This window comes from Eptesicus fuscus, chromosome 12 (genome assembly GCF_027574615.1).
Source record: "Eptesicus fuscus isolate TK198812 chromosome 12, DD_ASM_mEF_20220401, whole genome shotgun sequence".
NCBI classification, from domain to species: Eukaryota; Metazoa; Chordata; class Mammalia; order Chiroptera; family Vespertilionidae; genus Eptesicus; species Eptesicus fuscus.
Genome location: NC_072484.1, coordinates 87,404,574 through 87,428,576, shown reverse-complemented (window position 1 = coordinate 87,428,576; position 24,003 = coordinate 87,404,574). Strand labels below are relative to the sequence as shown.

Sequence of the window (24,003 nt, the reverse complement as noted above, 5' to 3'; positions counted from 1 at the left end):
GGGCACCCCTGAATCTAGACACGTGCATGCCAACTCCCTCCAAACTCAGTTGCTGCTCTACCAGTGTCAGGTACTGTCTACACCAGCAGATTCCAATCTATCCTCTCAGTAACTGACACGGTGTGGAAAGAAACTCCAGCCGACAAAACCTTTGCACTCTGTAGATGAGGTACGATTGAGGCCGATGTGGTGCTGAGCCCATTGTCCGCTCCATCCTGGTAGAATCCTGCCTGCAAGTCGCTTACTGGGAATAAAGAAAAGTGTCCTTCTGTATGATTTGATTTTTCACAGAATAGGTGGGGAGATCAATCGTTGACCATGCATGGATTCTATCCCCTGGTCCAAAGAGCATAATTTTTCCCTGCCCTGGCTGTTGTTGTTTTTGTTGGTTTGTTTGTTTTTTTTGCCCCAGTTTAAAGTCCTAATGTTGACATACGGTTTTTATTACTGAAAAAATTAGTATCTTTGGGCTAAAAAATAATGGAAAGAAAGAAACAAATTCAGAAGTAGAAGGTCCATTGACTAGATACACAAACGCCAGTCTGTTTGGATGAGGTGAGTAGGTTCTTAGTTTCCTCACTCCCACAGGTGTCTCCCTGTGTGCAAATGGAATATGTGACTTCCTACATGGTTATTGTGGTGTAATGTGCAGATCTTAGCACGTGCATTGTCCTGATCCTTGGACACTATGCTATCCTCATCAGGAGTAGAACTTGCACATGTGACATGTAATTTTTTTTTTTTTATCACAAAGGATGTATTTCCGTAAGTAGCACTTTTGGAGCAGGGGACGGAGGGAAGCGCTACTCCCCACCCCCCTCCTACATGATATGCATATGCCTGAGGTGTACAAAGACGTGCAGGTGGTCAGTGGGCATGTTCATAAGAACGTCCGGATGCAAATTAATTTTCAAAATGAAAAGCATGTCCTTCCCCCTCAAGCGAGAAGTGCAGGGATGCTGGTGGTGACCCAAGCACCGTGGTTCCCATCCTCCCCTGCGAAGGTCTGGTGTGAAAAAGAAAACTTGAAAAGCCTACTAGGTTGAGCCTGGTTGCTATAAAGACTTTGCGGAGATCCGTGCTTCTAGGATGAGCTGTAGAAGGTTTACTGACTTCCAGACCTTGGATAGTCTTCCTCTTCCCGAATAAACACGGCCACAAGCAAGCTGAGGCGTACGGCTTCAGGAGGCAGGCAGGGGGAAGCACCCATCATGCACCAGTTTCCTTGACCCTCAGAATTTCAAAAGCGGGGGGTTCCCCTGGCCTGGGTTCCTCCTTGGCCTGGTCAAGTCCCAGTTACAGAAGCTGAAGCCAAGTTAGGGTTGCGTCGTCTCTGGGGTCAAGGCCAAGCACCGTGCTGGCTGCCCGGTGGGCAGGAGCCCACGGACCATGCAGAGCCCAGAGCCGCCGTCCGTGTGTGTGTGTTTCCAGACAACGACGTGACGAGTCCGGGCAAACGAACTCTCCAGACTGTCAGGGGCCTGCGGAGCCAGAATGTCACTCGATAGTAAAACCTTGTCGTCTTCAGCCCTCGTGCTCGGTCACTGTAAAGCGAACAAAATGCGTTTTTACGATAATTTAAAGGAGCTGCTTTTTTTTTATAGCACATACTCTGGCTTTGTACTATATCTGATAGTCGCAGAACTTAGGCGGTAGGAAAACTCGGTTGTATTGTACTCTTCATGAATGTTTCCGAGGAAGTGCTTTACTTGGTTGCCATCATTTGTTTGTACTGCTGTATTTTTTCCCCTGCTTCATGGAAACCTAATCCGATTCATATTGTTCACTGCCGTTTCTTTTTTTATATATATGTGTTTGTGTGTATTTTTCCCCCCTCTTTGGTCAGTATTCTGAATGTTTACATCTGTTTGACATTAGCCATTTAATGCCTTTTTTTTTAAAGGTGGTATTACTCTCTCAGTGTAACGGGAAAATGTGAAATCGCCCCAACACCACGTGCATGACAAACACAGACTGGGGGCTCAGGCCCTCGACAGACACAGACTTTTTTATCAGCATCCAGAGAGGGGAAGCTCTCCTTCGGTCCTCTACCAAAGAATATTCCCCCCGCGGGGAGCTCAACAGAGGAGTGGGCAGCCCTCAGCAGGGGGCAGTGGGTCCGTGAGGCGGCTGCAATCTGAAACTGGTGTGCTTGCTTGGATACCCGATGAAACCTGACTGAGTGCAACAAGCATTTGAACAGCTTTTAGACGGCGTTTTGTTTGGAATTCAGGGATCATGCATTCTTTAATGGTGCTGTTTGTTTTTTATTTCTTCTTTTCTACAAAGAAAAAAAGTGTTGCCTACAAAAGTGACTGCTCACAATACCATAAGTTAAACAAAATGTTTGTCTTTTCATGTTTCTCGATTTCTCCCTTCCTCCAAGTAACAATTTGGGTTTCAATATTCAACTATTCTGGCGAAAATAAAGAAATTCAACATTAAGTAGTTGTCACGTTTAATTCTTTCCTGAAGTGAGGTAGTTTGCGTAAAATGCACTGATAAGTACATTGAAAATTTTACTTAAGAAAAAATTTAAAGGGAAGACAAACCATATGCTGTTGAATTGTCTACCTTCTCCTTGGTGTGGTGAGTTGTGAGCATATGATTATAACTATTGTTACAACAGCCAAAACCAAACTGAAACCTCGTTGAGATTAGTTATATCTACTATGCTTATCATTTGAAAATCTATGAGGATCTTCCTGTTTTCATAAAGAGCTTGCTCATTCTTTATGCTAAAAGACATTCCGTTCACGTAAAGTTACTTCCCTATTTAGTTTTAACTTTCAAAGTGAGTTAACTTTCAAAAATTATTTTTACGTTGCTCATTAGTATTTTTATCTTAGATTAGATATTATAACTAGGGTAATTTGAATAAAGTGCTGGGAACCATTAGAGCAAACCTGCCTCCGTTATATTTGCATTGGTTAAAAACATGCATATCTTTACAGCGAGATGAATCTGAAGCCTTAAACATAATTGGCTGTTACCGGAGTTCAACTGTTTTCATCCACACGGAAAATGTCGCCTTTAGCCACCAGAGGGCGAAAGAGGATGTTTACTTTTGGAAAGAAAAAGAAGAATAAAGCATGCTTCCTCCTCCTAGAACTAACTCAGATGATTATAATAATGAGAGTCCACCTCACCCAAGTAAGTCCATGGGAGATAGATGCTTCTGCGTTTCACTAAATTGTTTTCAGTACAGGATGACGTTCCTTTTTTGTTCTATTAAAATATTTACAAAATACTAATTTTACTGAGTGTTATGGGATTTTTTGGTTTGCATTACTCCACAGTCTCTTCCAAATTTTATATTAGAGAAATTTGAACAGTGCAGCATTCTTTAAACTGGCATTTATTGAAACTGATGGGGCCCTAGCCTGTTTGGCTCAGTGGATAGAGCGTCGGCCTGCAGACTGCAGGGTCCCAGGCTCGATTCTGGTCAAGGGCAAGCTCCTCCCTGGCCCAGGCTCTGGTAGGGACTCGTGCAGGATGCAACCAATTGATATGTTTCTCTCACATTGATATTTCCCTCTATCTTTCTCTCTCACTCTCTCTAAAAATCAATGGAAAATATCCTCAGGTAAGGATAAAAAAGAAAAGAAACTGCCTAAATGCCTTACATGTTTTAATTCACTTATTCTCATAAAATAGGTACAATTACATGATTTTGTATAAATACTAGAGGCCCGGTGCATGAATCCGTGTACAGGTGCAGTCCCCTGGCCTGGCCAGTGATTGGGGCCGATTGGGGCCCATCTCACCCCGTCCTGATCCGGGCTGGCCGGCCGTGGGAGGTTGGCTATGGGAGCGCACTGACCACCAGGGGGCAGCTCCTGCATTGAGCTTAGCTACCAGTCTTTCAGTTGACCAGTCATAACGGTCGCTTAAGCTTTTATATAGATAGAATCCATTATTCTTAATATAATATTGTGGCCTTAAAGAGTAACAATTGCTCTTAGGATCTAAAGTATTTATTTGTATCCATCATAGTGCTTATCTGAGGACAAGTGACCTACCCAGTGATCGATCAGTTTCCACGTAGATACTTCATTGTCATCAATGGTAAGACGCTGTTGTTAAAGAGCCTGGCCAGGAGAGTGGTTGGTAAAACATTTGGGGGCTTCTTTATGCAAAAACAAACAAAAACCCCACAATGAACAGGAATCCTAGAAAGTGTTTCTCCACAAAATCATTTAAAGACTTTAGTTATATATTGCCTAGATTTAATATTTCAAATTCAGATCACACACAATTATCCACAGCGATAAAGAAATAGGAAGTTGGAGTAACCCAATGTGACAGCTAATCTGGAAATCTAAATTGCACCATGGGTCTCGCTCTCTTCTTTATGGAAACTTTTACCCAAGGTGCCAGTTTAATGAGTTCATACCTTTCCACTAAATGGAGGAAGGTCATATGATTTGCAAAGTAAGGGATGGGTATTTTTTGCCATTTTATTTAAAACAAACAGTGTTGTTTTGCTTTTCTGCTACATTAAGTAATACCCCATTGCGATACCTGACTATACGTAAAGCTGTTGCTGTAAGTATTTACTGGCGGTAGCCCTGCAAAGCATCAGCCGGTCCACACAGATGCCAAACAAACCAAAAGAGAAGCTGCTCTTACAGCAAACCAGTGACGATTGGCTGAATCCCAGCTCTCTGAACAAAGGAGCGCCTGGATCTGCTTTTATTAACAGTTGGGATTTCTCCTTAGTCTATCCATTGCATGTATGGGAACGTTTGTTTCCAAGATACTGTTCCCAAGCTAGAATTTCTATCTGCAGTCTCATTTATATTATTTTTTAAGGAAATCATTTAAAGGCGGTTCAAAGGTGAGCTTTAACCCAAACACAATCAAATACCCAGGAGTTTCCTTTTTGCTTTTTCCAGGTACCCCGTTCAGTGGACACTGCCCATAACAGCAGAGGGTAGGAGCACCGGGTGCTGGGCGCTTGACATGTAAGATCCATCTTATTTCCTCTGGGCTCTTCAGAAAGTCTTTATTATACTTTGTATTGGTTTCATAGAGGAAGGGAGAGGGAGAGAGAGAGAGAAACATCAATGATGAGAGAGAATCATAGAAGGGCTGTCTCCTACACATTCCCCCCACTGGGGATCAAGCTTGCAACCCAGGTATGTGCCCTTGACCAGAATCAAACCCAAGACCCTGCAGTCTGCAGGCCGACGCTCTGTCCACTGAGCCAAACCAGCTAAGGCAGAAAGTCTTGATTATTTTATCGTAAGCTTATAAATTAAAAAGAGGTTTTACCTTTGACCATAACTTAGATCTCTAGTTTCAAAATCTGGGTTTATTTCAAGAAAACACGATGTCCCTGATGCAATGGATGAGGGAGCCTGGAGGGGTTTCGGAGTGCGGAACTGTCTCCCCGTTTTCCTTGATCCGTTTGGCCTTCAGGATCCACTTCTGGGTGTCACGTCTTTCAGGTACAAGAAAGTGAGGTTGGCCTCAAGGACTGTAGGACCCACACAAGCTTTTCCCGGACATTCTCTTTCTGTAGAGAAGTTACAACACTTATGCATGTCCACTTACACAGAAACAAAATACGTGAGTTCTTACTGCAATAGAAAGTTTATTTGCCAATCAGTTTAAATCTCAAAATGAGGAATGTAAAGGTTTGGGGTATGAGCAGAGACAGTTCTCCATAATGGTGTCTAAGCAGAAGCCACTGAGATGTTTTATACCTTGTCTTTATTTAAGATGTGAGCTCCATGTAGATTTGAATTTGTGGGGTTTTTTTGTACTAGTTTTTTGTTAAAATAATCTTTAATCTTCCAGGGGGGAAAGCTATCTGGAATGAGTTTACATCTTAAAAAGAAACAATCAAAATTATTTTTAATGTGTTTTTTTTTATTGATTTTAGAGAGAGAGGGAGATAGAACTGATATGATAGATCAATTGGTTGCCTCCTGCACCCCCTGCTGGGCATCGAGCCCACAGCCCAAGATTTGAGGGATTAGAACTAAGACCTCCTGGTGCATGGGTTGACGCTCAATCACTGAACCACACCAACCAAGCTCAAAAACACTTTTCAAAACTACATTCAGAGCAGGACTATATGGAGTTTGGAGAGGCTTTTTTTGTGTGGAATTCTTGTCCAAAAAGCTTTGCCTGGCAACAACTGAGAGTGATCAGACACCACACTCCACAGTCTCAGTTTTCTAATTTTGATTCTCTCCGAAACAAATCTTTTCTAAGTCTGTAGGCTTCATGGCCTGAATAGAAAGAAGTGTTTTCTGAATTCCCTTCCCGTAAGTAAACTTGTAGAGATTTAACTATATTCTACACCAAATATGGCCTTTTCCAGAGTGGTTCCCCCCAAGGCAGGTTGTCTTTAACAGAAATAAAATGGATAATGCTTGTGAGCTGCTATGGACCGCGTGCCGCAAGCATTTCACAGGCAGTATCACACTTATCATTAGAAAGCGCCGACCATGCAGGCGCTGTCCGTTTACCCGTGTCATGCACGAGGAACCGAGGCGCAGAGAGTTGGAGGAAAAGAGCGCCCAGCTAGGATTTGGCGTGTGAAAGGGTTGCAGAGGCCAAAGCCCATCCTCTTTTTTACTACAAGACACGAGACTGCTCCACCGACCCCGGGCACTGGGCATTCGGAGGAAAATCCGAGGCCCAAACCTTGAAAAAAGTCATACGCTCGTGGGAAAGATGATCAAATAATCTGAATGTGACAAGGGTGAGTGTAACCAGGACTTGTGCAAGGTGCAGGGGGGCAGACGGCCACCACGAGGGGAAACCACTGAGGCTGCCGCTGGAGGAGAGTGAAGGCCCCGGAGGCTCCTCGCCCGCACCAGCCGGGTTTCCGGGCCGTCCACTGAGGGGCGGGCAGGCTCTTCCCCATCAGCGTCTGTCATGTCCCTGGAGCAGGGCTCATCAGTGAAGACACAGCCTTGCCCCGGCCAGTTTGGCTCAGTGGATAGAGCGCTGGCCCATGGACTGAAGGGTCCGGGGTTCAACTCCAGTCAAGGGCACGCAATTAGTTGCAGGCTCCGTCCCTGGCCCCAGTCGGGGCACCTGTGGGAGGCAGCCAATCGATGTGTCTCTCTCACACCTTTGTTTCTATCTCTCTGTCTCTCCCGCTCCCTTCCACAATCTCTCAAAATCAATGGGGGATTAACAATGAAATAAAATAAAGACACAGCCTTTCCCAGCAATGACCTGTGCAAGGGGTATGATCCTTGGCACATTGTAGAGACGGTCCCCAAGCTCTTGGTACGTGAACCGAGGCGTTTGTTTAGATGTAGGGAACGCTGACCATTGTTTTTGTAAGTTAACGTATTGTCGCGATGGTTGTGGTGTCCCATGCTCCTGGTGTTCACTGACGTTTTAGTACTTTTTAAAATCCATGCGATATGTATTCCCATATTAAAAAGTCACATCCTATTACAGAGGCTATAGTAAAAAAAAAAATGGCAGTGTCCTGATGTAATGGCAACGTAGGCTGTTTTTTAAAAGGCGAAGACCTTGCTCCTGACTGTTCACATCATTCGATAGGATTCAGGTAGGAACAGAGAGGGAGTCCTGCACGTGCAGGTCGCAGGGTTGGATCGAAGTCCAGCTCCTGTTCCTTGTCCAGGGCTCCTGAGAAATACAAGTGTCCCACTTTGCAGATGACCACAAGGGGAACATTGTCTCCTCCTGGTTTGGCTCAGTGGATGGGGTGTCGGCCTGGGGAATGAAGGGTTCCGGGTTTGATTCCGGTCAAGGGCACATGCCCAGGGTTGTGGGCTTGACCCCCAGTGGGGGGCATGCAGGAGGCAGCCAGTCGGTGATTCTCTCTCATCCTTGGTGTTTCTGTCTCTCTCTCCCTCTCCTCTCCTCTATGAAATCAATAAAATATATATATATATATATACATATATATATATATATATATATATATATATATATTTTTTTTTTTATTTTTTTTTTAAGAGGGTAACATTGTGGTCATTGGGGACAATGAAGACGCATACAAGAGGCAGTCATCACATAACACCAGGACACACGGTGCCAGAGGTAAGCTTCACCTGTGTCGGCATTTTCCCAAGCGAGCCCTGACTGGTTACGTGAATCCGCCCGCTTCACCCCTTGCAGCGGGGACCTGAGAACATGAGTGACATGGCTGTGCCCTCCTGTCTGTCCCTGTGCCACAGCTGGAAGAGCGTGGCTCTGGGTTGTCTACGTTCCCCTGTGAGTGACTCACCATCCTCCCCACAGGACACAACCATCTCTTACCACCTCTTAAAACTTTTTTAAAAATATATATTTTTATTGATTTCAGAGAGGAAGGGAGAAGGAAAGAGGTAGAAACATCAGTGATGAGAGGGAATCATCGATTGGCACGACCCGTACTGAGGATCAAGCCGGCAACCCGGGCAAGTGCCCTGACTGGGAATTCAACTGTGACCTCCTAGTTCATAGGTCAACACTCAACCCCCGAGCCACACTGTCTGGGCACTTGTAACTATTTTTTAAAGCAAACAGGCAAGCTAATATTTTAAGTATTTTGATAAGTAATCATTTACAGATATGTCAAAGTAATCTTAAATTTATTTAGGAGGCTAGATTTGTGGGAAATTACATTTTGCTATTTCCAAAGAGAGATGTTCAACGTCTCTTCCTACTTAAGGGGAGTGTGACCCTAAGGACTTGTGAGGGGGTTCCAACAACTGGGGCAATTTGGTGCCAAGTTTCATCCATCATCCAATGAGCAAGCACTGTTTGGATCACCACTTCTATGCCAAGGGCTGGGTTATAGGGGAGATAGGGTTTTACTGAGGACTTGATTATTCAAGAAACATGTTACCAAACCCTTCTTTAGTGTCCATCAGCATTGCACCATGAAACATTGTCATAAGATGGAAGGAATATTCTCAACAATGCAATGCAGGAGGGCCTTTCTAGAAAACATTTCTATTTCCCAGAACAGCTTGGGTGGGGAAGGGGGAATAATTGAGGACATGGAAGTTTTGGAAAGAAAAATCTCCTTTGAAGTCATTATTTAATTTCTTGACTACTTTAGGTTCAGAATAAAAAATATTTAAGGAATCTAGCACAAGAAGAAAAATATGTTTCTACTGGAGAAGGTATATCTTCTTGCTTAAAATCCTATATAATAAACAGCTAATATGCAAATAGACCAAATGGTGCAATGACAGGTTGCTATGACGCTCAGTTACCACCAGGGGGCGGACGCGCAACATAGGAGCTGTCCCCTGGTGGTCAGTGCACTCCCACAGCAGGAGCACTGCTTAGCCAGAAGCTGGGCTCATGGCTGGTGAGCCAGCTGTCAGACATCCCCCAAGGGCTCCCGGACTGGGAAAGAGAGCAGGCCGGGCTGAGGGACCTCCCCAAGTGCACAAATTTTGTGCACCGGGCCTCTAGGAGAAAAAATAAAAAGAAAGAGAAACTCTTTGTATGGAGACAGGCGTGTCACCACATGTGACTCATCTGGAGAAAACAGCGCAGATGGTCTGGTTTGTGTCATGATTGTAGTTTCACGTTCTGCGTGACTCGCTAGGGCAGGTGAGGCAGCTCCTGCTCACTACACGTGGGTTGCACTGTTGCAGTCATAGGTAGCAATCAGTGGGCATTCACATTCTTCTGTCACTAGGCCTTCCCAGGAAAATGAATGTCATCTTCTAGTTAAATTAGAGATTATTTTCCCTATGGTTTTACATTCAGATTTATAAAGGGATGCTTAAAAAATACCTTTACAATCTTAATAAAAGGGCTTGACTTAGAAAGCCCTTTGGTCAAGATCTAGTAAATCATTTTTAAAAAGCGAATACCAAACTAATTTATAAGAAAGGAAAACCTGGGCTCTGCAATCGGCTATTCTTATACTAGGTCCTTTATTAAAATATTGTCAAGGGCTATTTCTATGTGTAAAATTCCTGTGAGGATGGATATTTAAATTGTACTTCAGCCCATAGATGTGGTCTGTTCTCACAGTTTGCAGTTGGCTCATCTAAATATTACCAAGAATGACGGATAACTTTAATAATGGGAAATCTGATTTCTTGACCCGCAGTTCAGCAAATAGATTTATGCAAATCTGAGGAGGTTCGCTCCTGCACGGGAAACTAATGTCTCCCTGGCCTGTGCATGTACCGATTTCTCCGTTCCCTTTCGATCATCCGCCGAGTCATCGTTGATGGTTGTGGAGAGTCCCATTCATTTGTGGTGAGCCTCCTCTGTGTAACTGGCTGAGACCTACTGAAGAGCAGGTGTAGTATTGAATCTATTTGGGTATTTCTAGCAGCTTCCATGGTGCATAACACAGGATCGTCTCTTCCTGTGCACAATAGTTTGTGTGGTTGGCTTCCTCTGCAGTAGGCTCTGTCCTGGGTACCAATGTCCCACACGAACACTCAAAACTCCCTGAGCTTTTATTCATCTATCAGGACACAGGTAGGAATAGGAAATACATCCTATCTAATAAAAAAGTAATATGCAAATTAACCATCACTCTGTTACACCCACAAGCCATGCCCACCAGCCAATCAGGAGCGAGTATGCAAATTAACCCAACCAAGATGGCTGCGGCCACAGAGAGAGCAGGAGGGAGGCTTGAGTTTTCCTGGCAATGGAGGAAGCCAAGCTTTCTGCACACCCTGGCTGGCCCAGGCCTCCAATCCAGGCTACAAAGTTTCAATTATAGAAGATAAATAAGTCCCAACAAAAATGGCAGCAGCCATGGAGCTGGAGAGAGCAGGAGGCTAGGGTTGCCCCCAGTGATGGAGGAAGCCAAGCTTCAACAGCCCCACTTTAGGCTACAAAGTTTCAATTATAGAAGATAAATAAGTCCCAACAGAAATGGCTGCCACCACTGAGCGAGCAGAAGGCTTGGCTCCACTCCAGGCTGCAAAGTTTCAATTGTAGAAGATAAATAAATCCCAGATACCAGGGCCTTCACTTGGGTCATGGGGGTGTGTGGCCGGCCTGCAAATCACCACAGGCCCCTCGCCCAGGCCACCCCACACCCCAAGGGAACCCCCACCCTGATCCGGGACACCCTTCAAGGCAAACCAGCTGGTCCCCACCCATGCACCAGGCCTCTATCCTATCTAATAAAAGAGTAATATGCAGGTTGACCATCACTCCAACACACAAGATGGCTGCCCCCATGTGGTCAAAGATCCTGCCCCCATGTGGACACAAGATGGCCAGCAGGGGAGGTCAGTTGGGAGGGACCAGGCCTGCAAGGGAGGGCAGTTGGGGGCAATCAAGCCTGCAGGGGAGGGCAGTTAGGGGTGACCAGGCCAGCAGAGGAGGGAAGTTGGGGGTGACCAGGCCTGCAGGGAAGGGCAGTTGGGGGGGACCCAGGCCTGCAGGGTAGGGCAGTTAGGGGCAAACAGGCTGGCAGGGGAGCCGTTAAGCATCAATCAGGCTGGCAGGGGAGTGGTTAGGTGTGATCAGGCTGGCAGGCAGAAGCAGTTAGGGGCAATCAGGAAGGCAGGCAGGCTAGTAGTTGGGAGCCAGCAGTCCTGGATTGTGACTGCCCATTTAGGGATGTCTGACTGCCCGTTTAGGCCCGATCCCACCGGGATCGCAGTTGGACATCCCTCAAGGGGTCCCAGATTAGAGAGGGTGCAGGCTGGGCAGAGGGACACCCGCCCCTTGCACGAATTTTGTGCACTGGGCCTCTAGTAACATATAAGCATGCTTGAACATGGAAAGTGCTATGAAGTGGTGAAAAGGCATAAGAGAGCAGAGAGAGGGTGGTGGGATGGAGGGCGTGAATGCATACAGGATTCCTGGGGAAGGCCTCACCGAGGCGGTGCTAAGTTATGAATTGTCAGCTCCAAAATGAGCATGTAGAAGCCCTCATCTTGAAGGTGATGCAAGAGTTCTCTCTTCCGAATTCTCATCATTTGCAGCAACCTGGATGGAATTGGAGAACATTATGCTGAGTGAAATAAGCCAGTCAATGAAAAAAAAATACCACATGATCTCACTCATTTATGGATAATAAAGATCATTATAAACTGATGAACAAAAAGATAGATACAGAGACAGTAAAGCATCAAACAGACTTTCAAATTACAGGGGGAAAGTTAGGGAGAGGTGGGGGAGATAAGAAATCAAATGAAGGACTTGTATGCATGCATATAAGCATAAACAATGGACTCAAAACTCTGGGGGGTGAGGGCATGGGTGTGGGGGGGGGGGCAATGGTAAGATACGTACACATATAATACCTCAATTAAAAAATGTAAAAAAAAAAGTCACAGATGAAAAAAAAAAAAAGAGTTCTCTCTTCCTGGTGCCTGCCTCTTCCATGAAAGGACTCAGCAAGAACTGTGAGGAAACACTCTTCTGTCCTTTCAGCCCCCCAGTCCATGGCCTTTGGTTGTGGCTGCCCACCCTGACTCGCACGGAAGGTGACATGGAAGGTTGAGGTGCAGGAGCTCGCCAAGGGCACACCGGATGGAGAGGCCTTCCCGGTCTGGACAAGAGCACACGTGAGGCCCCGAGTCTCAGCACGCTGCTGTGGTAGATGCATTACATAAAACCACCTCGAATGCTTAGACTGTCCGAGAAGGGGAGACTTTTACACCAGGCAACATGATGAACTTCCAGGCCTCCCACTTACCAAGACTCTTGCTTTCCTGATGGGATCCGCTATTTCCAAAGGTCCAACTTGAGCAGAAGGTGTAACTTTCCCAGTAAATGATTCAAACCACTTATTTCCCCCCATGTTATTAGGCTTCTAACAAAAAGTTGGATTATTTATTCACTAAGCAAGATATTAAAAGGGCCTCGTGTATCAGATCATCTAATGCCTGGCTAGGTCAGAAGTCCCACTGAGAGCTGAGGAATGGTCTGACCCCCATTTCCTGATAAGAAAAGTTGCAGTCAGACAGGTTAAGTCACCGGGATAGGGCCTTCCCTCTCCACAGGCCAATCCCTTTTCAGACCATGAAGTTCTAGGTACCTGTTGGCATGAACGAATCGCTCCAGAGTTATCTTCTCTGCCATAGCCCGCTTCTAGGTGTGAGTAGCTTTAAAATGTCTGTAAATTTTAAAAGAGAAATTCTCACCAGGGACATGATTTTGTCTTGTGGAGCATTTTATTACATTAAAAAAAAAAAAAACTCTGAAAAATGTATACACCATTCTCTGACCTTAGTTAGTTGATGATTACACCATTTACAATGCAGAAGCTTACAAACAAATGAAAAGGACAAATAAATCCAAGTTTCTCCTCTCGGGGAACTATGATTCCTACAGCATCAGCTCTGACTTGCTTCCTGGCCATTGGTCAGTAGCCTGGGGGAGAGGTGAAGCGGCAGCAGCACATACATCCCACCAGGAAGACGCTTCGTCCGCCACGGACACATGCTCCGTTCTGTCCATGGCCTGACAGAGCCCTAGATTCGCATGAACACAGGCCACGTCACCAGACAGACTTGTTCAAATTCAGATTTTGACATTGACAAACAAGGTAACGTGGGGTGATTTTTCTTAAAAAAAAAAAGAATTACTTCACTTTCTTGTCCTTGAAAAATGGATTCCTTTTAAAAAGGCACCCGAAAGCCTCATCCCAGTGTGTTTAACATGCCAAAGCAAATTTTTAAAAGAAGAATGTGAATGGTAACCTGGCAAGGTTGTTGTGAGGGGTAACAGCACACAGGAGCTGCTGAGCTGTTTGTTGGGTGACACTCACTAAAGTGAGTGTAATACACCGTCTGGTGTTCAAGGAGGCGTGTTCTCCCCACGGCGCTCCCGAAGCCTGCATTTCAGAGTGGGGAACAGACTCCTGGTAAACACCGCACTCCCTTGCCATCACTAAACCTTCGGCGATGTCATCCTTTCCATGTAATAAAGGCAGCCATGGACACGGGTGACATGTCCGTTTCCCCCAGTTTGTGTCTTCCCGGTTAATATTGCTGAGGTCCTCGACTACCTGTGCCGGTGCTGCTTACGCTTCGGGACGCAGTCAGAGAGCACAGGTAACTTACTGACCCGCAGGAGCCTGGGCCACAGCTGGAAGGCCTGACTTGGGTCCAGTCCGGGAATTCTGATCAGGAAATTCTGCTCAGGAAGCTAAAAGCCCATTGCACCAGGACCTCTCACTGCAGGCGCTATTCACTTACCCCTTAACCCTGGAGGGCGGGGGAGCTGCAGCGACCTGGCCCCCAGCCCATCGCACACCATCAGCGGCTGTAGACGCCAGCGGCCCACCTTCCCCGCACGCCACGTGTGTCTATTAAAAAAATGTTTCCCTAAGTGGCAGCCCTGACCAACTTTAAATTCATTTTTTGTGAGAATTTTCAGCTGAAAATATTCAAGAACACCCGAGTTGTAATATATTTATTTTTATAATATTCATTGCAAATTGATTTTTAAAATTAAATTCAAAATATCGTGGCGTGTGGGGTTGGTTTCCGTTTTGGACACGTGGCAGTTAACTATTAAGAGTCTATACGTGTAACCGGAAACGCATACAAAACGGAGTACACACTGTAATTGACAATAAAATAATAAATAAATCAAAATAAATAAAATGGAGTGGGGATGACCAAGTCACTTAAAAGTACTTCTGTGATTGTATCCCTATATTTTTAAAAAAGTAAATATTACCAAAAAATGGTAAATTATTAGTAAATCATTAACAATCAGGAATCGGTTATACATTGGTCTAGCTATATGATGGAATATTATTCAGTAACTAAATTTAATATTATAAAAGGATATTTAATAACATGGGGAAATAGTTCACAGTATATTGAATGAAGAAAAAAGCCAGCAGTTTAAAGAGTTATGTAAAAAAGACATGATTGTTGCCTCGCCAGGTTTGGCTCAGTCTGTTGAGCTTCATCCCACGCACGAAAGGTCACTGGGGGAGTGGGGGGGCATGCCCTGGTTGCTGGCTCGATCCCCACTGGGGGGCACGCAGGAGGCAGCCCATAGATATTCCTCTCTTCTCCCACCAACTTCCTCTCTCTAAAAAAAATAATATTTTAAAAATCCATTATTGAAAAAACAATTATATCTGAGAAAATGCAATAGATATAATAGCAAGTGACTATCAATGGTTTAATTAGGTTTGGGACTTGGGGTAATTTTAATGTTATTCTTTGTATTTTCTTTTCTTCAAGATTTCTTCTTTGAATATATATGACTTCTGTTAGCAGGTTTTTAAAGCTATTAAAGGTAATGGAAACTTCTAATTGTTAGGAAAACAGCTTATGTCGGTCTACAAAGTCATTCTGAACAATGCCGAAAATGTATGTTATATTCATAGACTATTGGCTGATAAGGTTTAATGTTTTCTGTATTTATTTTCTCATAGTTGAATAGACTAGTTTATGTTAGAGAGCTAAGTTAAGTTACTGGTATCTATCAAAAGGCATCTTGTTGAAAACGTTGTCTTTTGGTGTGCTAGACAGTAAGAGAGCACAAAACGACGAGACAGTATACTGACCAAATTCCTGCTGCCACCCAGTGGCTGCCCAGTCTGTTCTGCCTGTACTGCTCACCTGGCTAACGGGCCAGACAAGCTGCTCCTGAAGAATACGTCATTCCTACGTAAAATCAACCTGCCCCGAAGAAGCCAGGGTTTTCTAGTCCTAAGCTGACCCTTAAATCATAGCAGGTAACAGAAATGATCTTTCTCTCTCTCTCTCTCTTTCTCCCTCTCTCTAAACAAAAATATTTTTAAAAAGAAAAATCTTGCAATAGAACAGTCCTACGATGTTTAGGGTCCACATGAGTAAGTTGCCAAACAGGGTTGTTTGTTCCACAAATTCTAGAATCTCTTTCTTGCTGTAGCACCGTCCTTCTTTTTAAAAATCCTCACTTGAGGATATGCTTATGGATTTTAGAGAGATGCGGGAGGGAGAGCGACAAACTTCCATTGGTTGCCTCCCTTATGCGCCCCAACGGACCAGGAATCAAACCCTTTGAGTGTGCGTGCGGGATGACACGCCAACCCACTGAGCCGCAGGCAGCAGGTCCTTCTGAAGCTGCGGGGCCAAGAGACCTGTGCCCGGGAAGTTGCCCCGCAGTAGCAGTCGTTAACCCTCACGCAGTGGGTTGGGTCCAGTCACCTGGGACTCTCAGAGAAGAGCAGCGGTGAGGAGGAGGCCCAGTGGCACTTGGACAGCCCAGAGGGCAGCCACCTGCAGTTCCACGGGGACACAGACAGACGGAAAGGGGCTGGCAAGTTTGCTACGAGCTGAAGCAAGGGCCCCAGAGCATGGTTTGAATGAAACCAAGTAAAATCGTGAAGGAAAAGGAGGAAAAAAACAATATCGGAACAAGGTCCAATTCCAGTGCAAAGCCATTTTAGAAAACAAGCCACATCTGGAAGGCCAGGTGAGAAGTGTGGGGGTCAGATGTGTAAATTGCTGGCATCGACTTGCAGAAGCCCTGGGATGAGAATGGAGAGATACACACCAAAGATTACCATCGGTTACATGAGGTGGATGGGCCGAAAGGGGAAAACGACCTTTCCCCCATCTCTGCTTTTTAAATTGTCACAGGGAGTGTACGTAACAATGAGTATACATATGCTTTAAAGGCCTATCCAATGTTTATTGTGAAATCAAGGAAAATATAATAAGCCCTGGCCTACTGGCCACTTCATGCATTTCTCTGGGTCCAGGAGAGAACAACATGGAATTGTCCTCAGGGCTGTCAAAGGGCATTTTCCCCGAAGCAGACATGGATGTCAGAAAGGGTGAGGTCCGGGGGCCTCAACACAAAGCCGGGCAGTGTAAGGGCTGCCGTTAAATAGCCCCCGGTCAGGCAGGTGTAGAATGGAGGCATCTAATCGAAAGGCAACTCACGAAGCTGAAGCAGATACTAAATCCAACTTTGAAAGGGCAACGTCAAAACGTAATTTAGGAGCTAAAGGAAAACGAATTTAAAAAAAGCACTTGTATGGAATAATGGCACATTTACGATTGGGAGTGAGCCACAGGGACCGCCAATGTGTGCTCCGTGCAGGGCAGGCTGGGAAACCCCTCCGCAAGGTGAGCAGGGGGCTCACGGCGGTGCCCCCTGGGGGATTCATTCTGCACCAGGGAGGTCGGCTCTGAAGACTTGGGAGGGGGGCTGAGGGCTGGTCAGTTGTAGAGACGTGGGTTGCGGGCTCTCATTCCCGCAGAGGTCTTTTTTTCACCAGGTGCTAAGGGCTTATTTTAAGCTCAAAGGAATGGGCACGGTTTTGATGTGAGTTCTGTGTCCCAGGCCTCTAGTCGTATCACACCTGTTGGTAGGGTCTTGCTCCTGGCAGCTTTGGACAGTGGACGTCGGCGGCCTCAAAGGCTTGTGGAGTTCTGTATATGACTTGTCTCCTCTAGGAGAATCAGCAAACCTCAAAGAGGTAAACTTTTTATTGCCTTCCATTGACCATTGTAGAAACATAAGTGATTTATATTGTTGAGAACATATAAAACGATTTAGCACATGTTTGTTTAAATTCTATCATTTGCAACAACATGGAAGGGCCTGGAGAGTATTATGCTGTGAAATAAGCCGGTCAGAGAAAGACAAGTATCACGTGATCTCACTCACATGTGGAATCTAATGAACAAAATAAACTGGTGAACAAAATAGATCCAGAGACATGGAAGCATGGAACAGACTGACGAATTTCAGAGGGAAGGCAGGGGGCGGGGAGGTATGCCTGTGGGGAGATTAACTGGGAAACCTATTTGCATAGATGCATAACCCATGGACACAGACAACAGTGTGGTGAAGGCCTGGGAGGGGTGAGTACTGGGAGGAGGGCGTCATGGGGGAAAAAAACACACAAAGGGACATCTGTAATACTTTCAACAATAAAATAATAAAATAAAGAAATAAAGAAAAAGTCAATATATTATGTTTCTAAACTGGTTGAAATTTAATCAAAATTTATATTAGTTTCAGAACAGTAGCAGTTGATATATTACTAATGAAACTACCCATGTTTTCGAAACAATACAGGAAATCCATTAAGACCAATGAAAGAATTGGTTGCCATGCCTTTATAAGACTAAGTGCTAGTCTTCCCCACTCACCTTTCTCTCTTCCCCTTACTCAACGTTATTTTCCTCTCTGTAATTATCATCATCAAAGACAAAGCTTGAAGAATAGCTTGGGATTAAAAAAAATGGGCAGAAATCAGTTATATAACTTATATGGTGCTTTTATATTTTCCTGGTTTCAAAATCAGCTCAAACATTGTTTAGATGTTTTGTTTTTTTTCCTCAAAGGGAAAAAAAAAAAAAAAAGAAAGGGAAAAAGATAATTTTCAAACACAAAATGTCTTCAAACAGGGCTGAAATCTATTTGAGATTTGACCTACATTACTATCACTTCATTCATATTGTAATATTTTTAGAGATATTCTTATTTAACATTGTAAGCAAATAAATCAGGCATTAGGTCATTAAACCTTTATTTAATATGTTTATGTTTTTAGTCCCCTTTCAATAGTTACATATATTCATACTGTAATGAATTATATTAGCTTGAAGCAAAGGTTATTAAATATCAGTATGCCCAGAATCAACATGGATGCTTGTTGAAAAGGTATATATGCTGGGTCTCTGGCATGGAAATGGGTACATCAGGAGTGGGACCCACAGACCTCTCTATGCAACAGGCAACTCAAGTGACTCTGACATACGTTGGGTAGAGATTTAGAGTATGTGGTTACTATAACCTGATACGCAGTGTAATCCTAATCATCTCTTCTGGACTTAATTCCTAAAGAAACGTGGGCAGGGAAAGCCGTAACACGGGTACCTCTGACCTTGAGAAGGCTGGTTTGCACATTGGTGGGAAACCCAATGGCCTGGGACTTTGCAAACATATGAAATGAGCTCGTGTCATGGTGTTGCACGAAGGCAAACGATCCGTTTCCCTTTCCTTGCTTTTCAAATTTAGTTTGAGCTCCAACGTTTCTGTTTCTCCCGTTTTCCCTTTCTAATGTATTTGACTGTGCACCCCACAGGCTATGTGAGTAATAGGATCAAAGTAAGTTTTTTAAAAATATATTTTATTGATTTTTTACAGAGAGGAAGGGAGAGAGATAGAGAGTTAGAAACATCGATGAGAGAAACATCGATCAGCTGCCTCCTACTGGGAATGTGCCCGCAACCAAGGTACATGCCCTTGACCGGAATCGAACCTGAGTACCTTTCAGTCCGCAGAGCGACGCTCTATACTGAGCCAAACCGGTTAGGGCTCAAAGTAAGTTTTTGAAAAATTGAAATCCACTCTGTGAGTTGTCATGTACTTAATAATAATTTCCTATTTTATTCGAAAAGCAAGTGTATCTTCTGGTTTAAAGTGAAGTCTCTTTGCTTTAATTTATTTTCTCACTTGTAATCAGCCCTTATGCTGAATCAACTAGAGTTATATAATTATTTTTTGCTTCTTGTAGAATCCTGAAGTGTACATTTCTTGACATTTCCATCATTGGACAAGTATGTGTTATTCTAAATATCTTGTATCATCTTTGTTTACATATATGTGGGATCATGTACTACACATTTAATATGGCATTAATTTTATTGCACTTCATTCCTGGATTAATATTGTAGTCAAAATATCCTCCAGCTATTTGATTTTGCACAGCTCATTACTGAATAAGATTTGGGATAATTGGGTAACACTTGCTTTCATAAGTGCTAACACATAATGTAACAATTTTAAGTTTTGTCTTACCTACTTTTTCTGTTCATACATTGGAAGTAAATACTGATGGTCAGAATTTTAAAAGAGAATATTTCAGATTTGGGGTAATTTACTGCTGCAGTGTTAAAAATTGGCTGTTATAAAGTGAACTAATTACATTTTTCTTATCTTCTAGATTATAAAACAGTAACAAACCATAACAAATTAGATTACAGGTGAGGTCTTTAAGCTTTTGATCCACAGTGACCAAATGACCCTGAACAAAGCTCATAAAAGACAGAGCAATAAAGATTCTTTCGATGTGAATAGCTGAGTTATCCTGGTTCTCATTTTATTCCTAAGTATGGTTCTTTGAACCCTTACAGACACACATGTGACTATATATCTTTCTTGCTCTGTGTCCCCCCTGTGGCTCTCTCTGTATTATCTTCCTGAAACATGCCATCTGCTTCCTTGGGCTACGGGACATTTACTATGTCACCTATTCACGTGGATTTGGCATACGCAGGAAGTAGCTAGCCTGAAAGGAAAGAGCCTGGCTTATTTTTGGTTAACTTCCCATTAATAGTTAACGTAGAAAGCACTTGCACTCTAAAGTCTCAGATCTGGGGCTTGAGTCACAGCCCTGCTGTTAGTTGCTACGTAATTTCTAATTATCTGATTATTAATTTTTTTGCTAATTTACAGACATGACACTCAGACGGACTAAGAAAATATATCATCTTTATGTTCTGAGAATAGCAGGAGGGGGATTCAGAAACTACATGTAGTCAAACCTGGTCACCCCTGATCTAATGATTTAAAGTTACTTTTTAAAGTAAGGCCCTCTCTTTTTTTTAAAAAAAATCAACTTTATTTTTAGAGAAGTTTTAGATTTATGGAAAAATTAAAGCTACAGTAGAGAGTTTTCATGTGCCCTGTACTTAGTTTTCCCTATTAAGAACATCTTACATTAGTACGGTATGTTTATTATAGTTAATAAAACAATATTGATGTATTATTATGAACTAAAGCCCCTAGTTTATTCATATTTCTTTATCTTTCCCTAACATCTCTTCTGTTTCAGGACCCCATCGAGGACACCACATGGCCTTTAGTCGTGTCTTCTTAGGCTCGTGTTGGCTGGGCCAGTTCCCTGGCCTTCTAGTTGGTGATGACTGTAAGTTTTGTGGAGACCGGTAAGGCATTTTATGGGATGCCCTTCTGTTGGAATTTGTCTGATATCTTTCTAATGATTAGGTGGGGGACGTGGGTTTTAGGGAGAAATAACAGGTAAAGTGCTGTTTTCATCACATCATATCATTCCACTTCTAGGAATATATCCTAGGAAGCCATAAACACCCATCAGGAAGAATATACACACCCCTATGTTCATAGCAGCACAATTTACAATAGCTCAGATGTGGAAACAGCCAAAATGCCCATCAGTATATGAATGGATTAAAAAACTGTGGTGCATTTACACCATGGAATACTACGCAGCTGTAAGAAAAAAGAAAGATCTGTTACCCTTTGAGACAGCCTGCAGGAACCTGGAGGGTATTATGCTAAGCGAAATAAGCCAGTCAGAGAAAGACAAGTATCACATGATCTCGCTCATAGGTGGCATCCAATGAACAAAATAAACTGATGAACAACATAGATCCAGTGACAGGGAAGCAGGGAACAGAATGACATATTTCAGAGGGAAGGGGATGGGGCTAGAAGAGATTAAGCAGTGAACTTTGATGCATGTATGCCTAGCTCATGCGCAGGCAATAGTGTAGGGACAGCCTGGGGAGGGGAGGGAACAGGGTGAAGGAGGTCAGTGGGGTAGGCGAAAGGGGACATCTGTAATATTTTCAACAGTAAAGATAATTTTTTTAAAAAAGGTAATACTATTAACATTGAGCACTGTTGATATTGACCTTGATCCCTCAGCTGAGGTAGTGTTTGTTGGGTTTCTCTACTTCAAAATAACCCTAAAACGTCCCCTTCCCATACTGTACTCTCTGAAAGAGGTCATTATCACATCCCCCACTAAAGGAGTCTCCACGTTGGTTTCCGAGGGCGGCGGTGGCAAATTATCACGCACTTGGTGACGTAAAACAATAGAAATGTATTCTCGTACAATCCTAGAACCCAGAAGTATGGAACCAAGCAGTGTCACGTGCAGCTAAAAGGGCCAGTAAAAGTCATGATCAAAAGATGTCCTGTGTATTTGGAACCATGGACTTAAGACTTTCCAAAGCATGTTGTGATACTTCACATATATATAATGACTGAACGGATGAAGTAATAAAGTTCAACCGTAATTCAGGGTGTTTTTCTGAAGGGCCAGAGACCACAACACAAAGGGTTGAGGAGTGAATTAAAGGTGAGAAATTGAACACAGGAAATACAGACAAAAGTTCCAGGAAATGCAGAAAAGGGGAAGAGAGAATCAACAGGAAGAGAGTGATGATAAGTTAAGAGGGTTTTGTTTGATTTATGTTTTCCTTTCTCTTCTTTTTAAGTGGAAGAGACTTTTAGTACGTGTATGGATTGGATTTCCTTTAGTCAGGGAGAGAGATGTTGAAGATATAGGGAAGTGAGGAAATATTGGAAAGATGAATTACTCGAGAAAGCGATGTTAGGGGTTGAAAATATTGGATTTTGAAAGGACCAGATCCGAGGGGAGAAGTTGGGATAGCTGCTATATAGACAAGATGTGGGCTTTGGAGAAATCAGCCCATTCACTCTTGGAAAAAAAACATGACCTGCTGAGAGAGGGGGTTGGCATCGAGTGAACGTGTCCATTTTTCATGACTCTTTCCAGGCCAGGCTTGCCTGCTACAGCATTTCATTCCAAGTGTTTATTGAATCAATGCCTCAGAGCTGCGAGGCCTTGGGTTCTGAGCTACTCAGAAGTAGAGCCTTTTATCTGGATTGTCAGGCAGAAATATGAAACCAGCCACAATATTGACTTTCCCTCTGATGAACTGCCCATTCCATGCAGAGGGAGGAAGAACAAACACATTATTATTGTCCACAGCTCGCTGGGCCGCGGTGCCATCTGCTTGCCTTCCTGTGTTCCCCGCTAGAGCGGTGTGGTGAGTGGAGAACCGTGCCCCAGAGCCTCAGGCACTGGCTGCGCCCTGCCCTTTCCCTGTCGTGGCTGCGTGTCCGTGGGCAGGTACTTCGCAACCCCAGGCCTCAGGGTCTTCATCCATGAGAGCAGGTCGCAGGTCTGCGTGGGCTTGGTGGGAACCACACACTGAGGATGTGGCCCAGGGTTCGGTGATCAATCGGGCTGTCGGTCTGGGGGTCTTTTCCAGGCTGCTGAAGGTCAGGGAGTGGCTTGGTCCTGGATTCCTAGTGCTTAGCACAGGCCTGGATTCATTCATTCATTCATTCATTCATTCATTCACATTCTCTCTCTCTCTCTCTCTCTCTCTCTCTCTCTCTCTCTCTGTATGTTGAATGAACAAATACACGATTTTTCATTGATTTATAGAAGTGAAGAATTCCGACCACTTTCAGTATTTCTAATGAAAAAGGCTTCTTGGTGAGAGAGGTATACACTGATTGGTTTTGAACGTCTTTGGGCAGAGGCTTTGCCTAGCCCTGACCTCCCCTCGATGCCTCACGCGATGGTAAATGTAACTTTTAAAAAACGTGGTGGCTGGGCGAGAGGGGGGCCTCTGACGCCTAATGAAGGGGACTCTGTCCTTTCCGTTCCCTGTGGGATCTGGGGTGTTCGCTGGTGGACGGGTAGTGTCACGTGAAGAAGAAAAGCGGAACAGATCCAGGGGGCCGCTGTGGCCCGCACAGGGTGAACAGATCCAGGGGGCCACTGTGGCCTGCATCCGTCTCTTTTTCTGGGTAGTTTCTCTCCTGATGGAGTTTCCTCCCTGCCCTACGGCTTAGACCTAAAGACTTAACGCCCGTAAAGATAATGGGCAGTTCTCTGCTCTGTTAAAGAAGTTTCCCAAACACTGTCAGACAGGCCTCCCGAGGAAATCGGGTGAAAATCTAGGCTGGTCCACAGCTCCTTCTCCCTGAGTTATCAAAAGCTGAGGGGACAGAAGGATGCAATGTGAAGAGGGAACATGAGTGTAGCCCTTGCAGAAAACAGGTTTTTTTAAAAGTATAGCACGCCCCAACCCCCCTAGTTGGTGTGGCTCAGTGATTTAGCATCGACCTATGAACCAGGAGGTCACGTTTCGATTCCTGGTTGGGGCACATGCCCAGGTTGCAGGCTCCATCCCCAGTGTGGGGTGTGCAGGAGGCAGCTGATCAATGATTCTCACTCATCATTGATGTGTCTCTCTCTCCCTCTCCCTTCCTCTCTAAAATCAAGAAAAATATATTTAAAAA

General features: G+C 44.1%; 2 long non-coding RNA genes across 6 annotated transcripts in view; one reads left to right on the top strand and one right to left on the bottom strand.

The window, feature by feature from the left end:
• Positions 1-1,127: 1,127 nt before the first annotated feature.
• Positions 1,128-13,773, bottom strand: LOC114234027 (uncharacterized). 2 transcript variants are annotated; one of them, XR_008557799.1, is made up of 3 exons: positions 13,629-13,773; positions 12,965-13,042; positions 1,128-1,544 (listed from the first exon to the last, which is right to left on the bottom strand). It is a non-coding gene; the product is annotated as an uncharacterized LOC114234027 (long non-coding RNA). The 2 variants fall into 2 exon arrangements; XR_003620227.2 differs by lacking the exon at positions 1,128-1,544 and adding an exon at positions 12,789-12,866.
• A 6,068-nt stretch (positions 13,774-19,841) lies between these two features.
• The window catches only part of LOC114234026 (uncharacterized), a 49,581-nt gene continuing 45,419 nt past the window's right edge, over positions 19,842-24,003 (top strand). For 2 of the 4 annotated variants that reach the window (XR_008557766.1, XR_008557765.1), the window contains exons 1-2: positions 19,842-19,880; positions 20,732-20,824. This is a non-coding gene — a long non-coding RNA (uncharacterized LOC114234026). Of the gene's footprint in view, positions 19,881-20,353; positions 20,483-20,731; positions 20,825-22,678; positions 22,750-24,003 lie in introns of those variants that run through there. The other 2 variants (XR_003620226.2, XR_008557767.1) reach the window with 2 other exon arrangements.